General features: G+C 39.0%; 1 long non-coding RNA gene across 1 annotated transcript in view; it reads left to right on the top strand.

Annotated features, from left to right (window-relative positions):
- Window positions 1–544: 544 nt before the first annotated feature.
- LOC110301585 overlaps window positions 545–8,837 on the top strand; it is a 159,961-nt gene continuing 151,668 nt past the window's right edge. Inside the window, exon 1 of the long non-coding RNA XR_002378726.1 lies at window positions 545–878. This is a non-coding gene — a long non-coding RNA (uncharacterized LOC110301585). The remainder of the gene's footprint in view (window positions 879–8,837) is intronic.

Genomic DNA, 8,837 nt, shown 5'->3' with positions numbered 1-8,837 from the left:
TTCAAACCTTGACTAAGAGAAATTGGTACCAGCACAGTGGCATATTCCTGTGACAACTTGACCATGTTTGGGGGAGGACTGTGGAAGGACTTTGGAAATTTTGGGCTAGAGGAGCCATTGGATGTTAAAAGCTCTGTGGTATGTTCTGTGGGCACTTAGAAGATGTTAAGAACAGTATAAATGATGGAGGCCTGGCTTGTGAAATTTCAGAGGGAAGATTAAAGACTCTTATTAGGGGCATTGCTATTTTGATTGTGAAGATTCTGTGGTTTTTGTTAGCTAGGGCTGAAGAATCAGCTGTGGGTAACAAAATACCAGAACTACTAAAGTGAAAACTTTGCATTACTGGGATAATTGATGCTGGTAAGCTAAGAAACCTCTTAAGTAAAATCTTCTGGGAAGTACTTCTTGAGAACACAGAGAAGCTGTGTTCCAGAGGCGGCCACAGTTTACCTCATGTTGGCAGCCAGACTTGGTAATGTATAAGTCACCCAGGTGGTACTGGTTTTGAAACATTAAGGTGTAGCAGTTGATGCCCGGCACTGTGAGAAGCCAGAAGAGGCCACTGGTGAAGGTGCAGCCTCCATGGCAGTTGAAGGTCCAGGACTGAAGAGGTCATGCAGAAAAGTTGAGGTTCAGCATCAAGAAAAAAGCCTATGCAAGGCTATTTGTGAAAGTGCAGTCCAGTTGTAGCAGAAGATAGCAGTGTTTTGGAGTTACCAGTACCATGAGATGACCACCAAGAACAGCAACAGCAGTGGAGTACGGCAGCTGGAGCCTTGAAGACAAGCTGTGTGCTACAAAGGGCAGAGCTGGAAAATTTACCCATGCCCTTGCAGGAGCCCAGAAGATTATGAGTGGATCCCAGACATTGTAAGGTTAGAGTTTGATTTTGCTTTTGATTGTGATTGTGCCCTGATATTTTTCCCTCTTGAAGGAAGAAAGTATTTTAGTGGATTCCACAGTTAAATGACTTTGAATTTTAAAAGAGATTGGATATTTTAAAAGAATTGAAATTTTAATACATAAGAATGTGTAAAGATTATGGGAAAGTTTTAAAGTTATTTAGATCTTGGGGATGAATAAGAAAGTAGGGGTTAAGGGTTAATAGTGAAGTGTTTGTATGTCAAGTTGACAAGTGGACAATTGTTCTGGCTGGTTTTTTCTCAACTTGATACAAGCTGGAATTTATCACAGAGAAAGGAGCCTCTCTTGAGGAAATGTCTTCATGAGATCCAGTGTAAGACTCAAAGAGCCTTACATCCAGCATGTCCAACTCACAGACACACAGAGGTGGAGATAAATGCAACAAGCAAGAGGTTTATTGATCCAGCATGCTGGGGTCATCCTGCAAATGGGACAGAGGCGACCCTGAAGCTCCTAAGCACACACTTCTTATACAGTTTAAGGGTAGGCCTTTTTTTGTTTGTTTGTTTATGATTTTGTTTTTGTTTTGTTTTTCAAGACAGGGTTTCTCTGTATAGCCTTGGCTGTCCTGGAACTCACTTTGTAGACCAGGCTGGCCTCAGACTCAGAAATCTGCCTGCCTCTACCTTGATAACAACAAGAATTGGTTAAGCCCATTGTTGGCCTGAGCTGACCTTTTCATTCCCCCCTTTAGAAATGGTAATTAGCCTCTCTCTTCTGGAGAGACAAATGTTTCATGATGGCCCCAGTGAGGTGAGGTCTTAGTCACCAAAAGTGGAAACTGAAACATTCTTGGTTATTATCTGCACCCACCTTTCCATTGGGGCTTTCTTGTAAAGCTTGTTTTGCTGGATCATTCTAGGAAGGGAGTTTTTGTCACAACCTTTCTAGCAGAAGATCCCCAGCGTGCTAGTCTAGCAAGGTCTTTCAGAGGTCATTTTATATTTGCTAAGGTCACACATTCCCACACCAGCTGTAGGGCATTTTCTCAATTAGTGATCCAGAGGAGAGGACCCATTGTGGGTGGTGCCATCCCTGAGCTGGTAGTCTTGGGTTCTATAAGAGAGCAAGCTGAGCAAGCCTGGGGAAGCAAGCCAGTAAGTAACATCCCTCCATGGCTTTTGTATCACTTCCTGTCTCCAAGTTCCCGCCCTGTATGTGTTCCTGTCCTGACTTCCTTTGGTGATGAACAGCAATGTGGAAGTTTAAACTGAATAAACCCTTTCCTCTTCAACTTGTTTCTTGGTCCTGATGTTTTGTGCAGGAGTACAAACCCTACGAAAGCTGAGTTGCTTTGTTTTGATTGGACATGTTAATTAGAGCTGCCAAAGGGGAAATTTTGATTGATGGACTTCAATATTTTGATAGCTGTACTTTGGTGGTCAGCCCCAGGAGGAGGAAGTGGCCAAATAAGGGAACTGACCTTGGTGGCTAGCTTTAGGAATGTAATCTAACAATTTAACAACCAAGAGGGCAAGACTTGTCAAGCTCAGGACTGAGAGTATCTTCACCACTTTCACTTCCAAACTTAGTTCAGTTCTTTGACACTTATTTCCTTTTTCTAAGCCATTTTATGTCAAAGTTTCTTGGTTTGTTGATTTTTTTTTTTTTTTTTCTGAAAACAAAATTGTGCCCTTCCCCCAGCCTTGAGCAGGCTGGCTCAGACCTGGCTTGCCACAGTCAGCTAGCACACCTAGGGTGGAGTCTTCAGACCCAGGTAAAATCTATTGTCCTGCTACACATCTGAGACTTTCCTCCAAGAAGCCACTACCTGCTGAGAGGCTGAACCTGTTTTCCTGACAAAGAATTGATCCTGACAAAGCAACAAGGTGGGGGTTGGGTTTCTTCCCTCCCCCTATCCACCCCCCACTATAAGCTTGGACTCAAAAGTAAATATTGGCCTTGATCAGAGAAGTTTGTCTTAGCTCATTATTTCTCTCACCACCTTTCCCATCAAAAACCCCATCTTTACTTTCAGGAACCCAGTGGCCAATGGCAGCTAAACAAAATGTTGATTCCACTGATATTCTCTATTGTTTTATGTTCATGTTTTAATTAATGCTATTGTAATCTTTGTTATTTCTATGAATGTGGGAGTTTTCTGTATGCATTTTTTAAATTTCTTAAGTTGTAAGAACAAGTTGTTGGCTTGAGGCTTTCTTCTTGTTAATGTAAACAATCACAACTATAAATGTACAAATTTTGATGCCTTCCCTGCATTCTGTGCATTGGAATTTATTTCATTTTCAGTTTTGTCAAGATAATTTTTGATTCCTTTGGGAAATCCTCTCTATGCCTTTGAATGTTCAGGAGTATAAGATTTTTGTTTCCATGTTTGTACACATTTGTGATAGATTTTTCTGCCATTGATTTTCTAACTTCATTGCTCCGTGACCACATGAAAAATCTTATGTGTTTTTTTAATAGCTACTTTAATTTGGTAAGACTTGTTCTGTGAAACTTAAGGAAACAATTAGGTATAGGATTTTTCTTTGTTAAGAAATTGTTCACTACTGATTCAATTTCTTTACTATTCACTAGACTTTTTCTTAGTTTATACTTCTTTTGCATTATGCCTCGTTTAAAGAAATTCACACTCTGCAATGTTTTATCTAATTGATCTACAGTATTTATCTAGTTCTAACATACATTAATTAATTAATTTAAAGGCAGTCTGACTTTGCAATCTAGATTGTCCCGGAGGGTGCTGTGTAGCCCAGGTTGACCTTGAACTTGATATCATCCTTCTCAGGCTCCTAAAGCTGGGATTATAAGCCTGTGTTATCATATCCAGTAAGAGTACTATTTCTTTTCTAATATCTCTAGCTGCTTTATTCAGACCTTCTTTAAAAAAAGATATTTCAGTCATTCATTGCTATTTTACAGCTATGCATCTCTAATTTCAATTCTCTCCTTGTTTGCTTCACACACACTGGAGCTTTGAATTTTGGTCCACGAATATATATAACTACTATATTTTATGTTAGAAGGACCCAACTATAGTTTTTTTTCTTTTAATTGGTAATACAATTTTATCAGAGGATATTGTTTACCATTGGCTGTCCTGGAACTCTTCCTGTAGAGCCAGGTTGGCCTTGAACTCAGAGGTCCATCATCATCTGTATCCCAAATGTTGGAATTAAAGATGTGCTCTATCACCACTGGGAGGAGAGCTGTCTCTGATTTTGGGACTCTTTTCCTCCTACTGAGTTGTCTAATCCAACCTTAACATGAGCGGAGGTGCCTAGTTTTAAATGAAGGAGAAGTGGATGTGGGAGGGACTGAACTGGCCCCAATAACTGATGATGCTGAGATTTCAAAACCACCAAAGGAGACTATCAGGCATTCACAAGTTTTCTTTTGGGCGTAAGTCTTCCTTAGAGCAACGAATTCCATTCCCAACTTGCCAAACTACTCAGTTAAAATGTTTTAATAGCATCACCACCACCTCCTTTGTAGAACTAGTTCTCCTCACAGGGAGTAATCATGCCTATCTAGACTGTGTCTACCAATTTGGGGACATGGCTTTCTGGACCTTTTGAGGAAGACTGCCAGAATTCTGAGGAACTCCTGCTGATTGGCACCTTTTACTGTAACTTGGACATCACCCAACCTTTGCACTACTAGCCTTGAAAGTTCAAGTATCATTTTTGCGTTTTCTTTTCCATGTCTTACAAGATACATTAAACTCTAGCCTGTTTTTTGTTTCTGATATTAAAATGGTTATGCTGTTCTCATTTAGCTACTAAGCTAGTGGACTAGCCTTTTAATTCTCAGCCTACGCAAGTATGTACTTCTGAACTTACTCTAGCACAAAGTACAATGTTGGGCTCTATTTGTCTTTTCTTTTCAAGGTTTTAATTCTTTTTTTATTTAGGCCTTTAAACTTCGGAGGCCAAGCCATTTAATTTATAGTTGTTTCGGTAAAGAAGTACTTAGTGCAATTTTCCCTTAGTGTTTTAGATGTTTTACTTGCTTCATCCTCAGAGGTCTCTATTACTACCTTCTTTCATATTTGTTTCTTGTAGTAATATGTTTTAACTTATTTCTAATTTCTCTTTTGCATATTCCACAGGTATTTGCTTTATAGTCACCATGAGGATTAAATATAATCTGAAGGTTATAATAATACATGTAAATATGATTCCAATTTAACTGCAATTTCAGTAAAAAATAAAAAGAATTCTACAGCTCCACTTTCCCCACTTTATGATACTTAGCTTAAAAATATGACTTCATCTTTGGAATACACAGGACAAACTGGTAGTTCTTTATCGTTCCACTTCTTCTGTTTTACTCTGTTTTAAAAATTACAAGATAGAGTTATAGCACACATGACCATCATTCTGCTTTTGTCTTCATATTTATCCTTATCGAAGAAACTTATTTATATGCCTTGAGTACCTGTTTATTAATCTGTTTGTTATTTTATTATTTCAACTCAAAGGATTCTCTTAACTTTTATTTATTGGGAAATGTCTTCATTTATAATCCATTTTTGAAGGATCACTTTTTTTTTGTTTTTGTAGACTAATTGGCTTGGCAATTTTCTCATTCCAGCACCTTAAATATAGTTTTCTAGTGGCTTCTGCTGTCTGTGTTTTCTGCTGATAATTACCCTGATAATTTTATTGGGACAGAAAAGTTTATGTTGTGTTTCTCTTGCTTCATTCCAAGCTCTATTTAAATTTTGTTAATTTATTTAGCATGTTTCAGTTTGGGGCATCCCTTGGTTATACTTACAGTTCTTGGAGATAGCTGTTTGAATTTCTATATTTATGCCTTATCTCAAATCTATGCATCTGTGTATCTATGTATCTCTTTATCCATGCATCTATGTCTGTATGTCTATCTATCTATCTATCCATCCATCCATCCATCTAACTATCCATCCTCTGGTGTTATTGATGATGTTCCATAGGCTCTTGGTGGTTCTGTTGACTTTTCCCCATTTCTTACAGAGTAAGAAATTCCAAATGACCTTTATTTCCAGTTTGTTGATTATTTTTTCCTTGGGTTAGTCCCTCTACTAAAGTTTATTTACTGTAGTTTTCAGCCTTATGATTTCTCCTTGGTTTATTCAGTAACATATATCTTTTATAATATATTAATTTTATTCATACATTGTTTTACTGATTCCTTTTATTTCCTTATTTAAGTTCCATAAACTTCTGAGACATATATTAAGTATTTTCTGTAAAGCCTTTGTGAAATGAGTCAACTGCCTTTGCCCTTTCTGCCATAGCTTCTGGAGACATATTTACTCTTTTGAACAGGCTATGTCTTCCTCTTTAATTATACACTTCATGGAAAGTTGTGCATCAAAATAAATGAACAAATTAATGCAAACAAAAACCCCTCAGAATTCTGAAGTAGCAGGATTGTTGGGAGTTTGTGGTTAGTCTGGGATACTTATGCTTAGTAAGTTCCAGGACAGCCAGAGTACTGAGTTTGTCTCAGAAAAAACCAAACCAATCCAAAAAAAAATTAACAAAATCTTAACAGATATTACTCATGCAAGTCTTCATATGTAGGTTCCATATAGCCAGAGAGCATTAGTAACTAACTGGTGTTTTCTAAGCCTTGAATTCAATTCATCCCAAAGAAAGAATTAAATTCTTCTTAGACTAGTTCTGGTCTTTTATCCGTGTGTACCTGGAAGCTTTTTAAAGCATTTGTCCCTAGGATGTTGTTCTGCACTAAGATGTTTCCAGATCAACTCAAGCCACTTTCTCTTAGCATCTGAGATGCCTTATTGCGTGTGTTGCCTTAACACCCTGCCCTGGCTTCTGTGTGTGCCTGCATTCTTCTTTTGAAATAGCCACACGTCTAGGGGTTTTTTTTCAGCCTGATGCAAGCTAGGCCAGGACCCTGTCTATGTCCTTTGTCGATATTCTGGTCTCAGAGGTTTTAGCAGCCCACAGACAAGTCAGAAGGCTGAAAAAAACCTCTGCCTCTGTCATCCGAAAGAGGCAACAAGGAACCAGACCACTTCCAACTCCTGGCTGACATCTAAGGCTTGGGGAATAAAGAAAGAAAGATGTGCTGGAATCCCTTATCAGTTTGAGTGTTTGTTTTCCTTAGCTGGGAGTTTCCTTGGATTCCATTGACACTTATATGTTCAGCGGGATGCAGGGATATATTGTTATTTTAGCATGTCCCTGACAGTGTTTTCAATGTTTGCATAGGAAACAAGGTCCTAAATATTTCCAGTATGTTGACTTGATGTCACTGAAAGTTAATAATTTGACTTACCCCTGTGTACTGGCTGGTTTTGTGTGTTAACTTGACACAGGCTGGAGTTATCACAGAGAAAGGAGTTTCAGTTGGGGAAGTGCCTCCATGGGATCCAGCTGTGGGACATTTTCTCAATTAGTGATCAAAGGGGGAGGGTCCCTTGTGGGTGGTACCATCTCTGGGCTCTATAAGAAAGCAAGCTGTGCAAGCCAGGAAGGAACATCCCTTGATGGCTTCTGCATCAGCTCCTGCTTCCTGACCTGCTGAGTTCCAGTCCTGACGTCTTTTGGTGATCAACAGCAATGTGGAAAGTGTAAGCTGAATAAATGCTTTCTTCCCCAACTGCTTCTTGGTCATGATGCTTGTGCAGGAATAGAAACCCTGACCAACACACCCCTGTCAATATTCTCTACTTCTAATAATTGAGTTTGTTTTGCTTTGTTTTAAAGGATGGCTGCTTTGCAGAGCTCCTCTCTTCAGATTTCCAACCTTTACTTCCATCCCACACCAATAATAATCAAGGGCTCAGACATGAGCACTAACTGACCTCTAATAGCAATGGAATAGTTAGCTCACTAGGGATTCAGTGAGGTACAAGCACTGTGGCTACTATCCTGCAGAATTCAGTCTATGTTATAGCAGAAAAAATACATGAGTCTGTTCTCCAGGAGCTGTAAAACATGGGTACAGGAACCAAAGACTTGGAATTGGAACAGTTCTTCTCATCACACCCTGTTTTCCAAAATTCGCACTTTTTGTGCCCTCAATTTTAAGAATTCCAATATCAGAGGTTGTGAAGAAGTACGGAATTTTGCCAGAGTAAGTCCAATGTCCCACTGAATAAGGTGCAATGGTCACCCTGTTAATTTGAGTTCCTCATGTGAGTGCTTACAAAGGAAAGAAGTTAAAGCTATGTTTGAGTTAATTGGCCTTGTTTACATGAGGAACTAGAGTTGGTTCTACATAATAAAGACAAATGAGTTGTCAACTTCATTGAGATATTACTTGGAATTCCCATGCTTGATAACAACTGTTAATGAGCAATTTAAAAAAAAAACACACAACCCAATGAGTGTAAGAAAACTAATGACTTCCATGCCAGGGGCAGCAGAGTCTGGATAATTCTCCCATACACTCAACCCTGGCCAGGTTAGGATATGTCTATGTGTCATGGTGGATATTTGTTGGGAAAGGAAAATAAGAACACCATCTGTAGGCTTGGGACCAGCTACTTGGTGGCTTCTCTGCATCAGTCATCTCGTTTTGTAGCCTTAAGGGCCTTTCCTCAAGTGATTGGGCTTGTGCCCTGACTTTCTACTTTCTGGGAAGATGTATAAAGCTGTCTCTTTCTTATAACATACATATACAAGCATACACACACAGACACATAGACACAAAGACACAGACACACACACACAGACACACACACACACACACACACACACACACTCTTATGCCTTTGTTTACTTCCAATCTAACCCACCATCCTCTTTCAGGTTGTTCTGAAATGAAACTTAGGAGGTTTCATTCATTACTTTTTCCGCCAAAGAGAGAAATAAAGTACAAAAGGTTGGGTACATAGGGAGGTGGAAGGATATGGGAAGAGTTGGAGGAGAGGAAAACATGATCAAAATGTATGAAAAACATAACTTTAAATAAAAAATGTGAAGGAT

Source organism: Mus caroli, chromosome 9, assembly GCF_900094665.2.
Source record: "Mus caroli chromosome 9, CAROLI_EIJ_v1.1, whole genome shotgun sequence".
In the NCBI taxonomy this organism is placed as follows: Eukaryota; Metazoa; Chordata; class Mammalia; order Rodentia; family Muridae; genus Mus; species Mus caroli.
The sequence above is the reverse complement of the archived record's forward strand: the minus strand, read 5'-3'. Positions and strand labels throughout refer to the sequence as shown.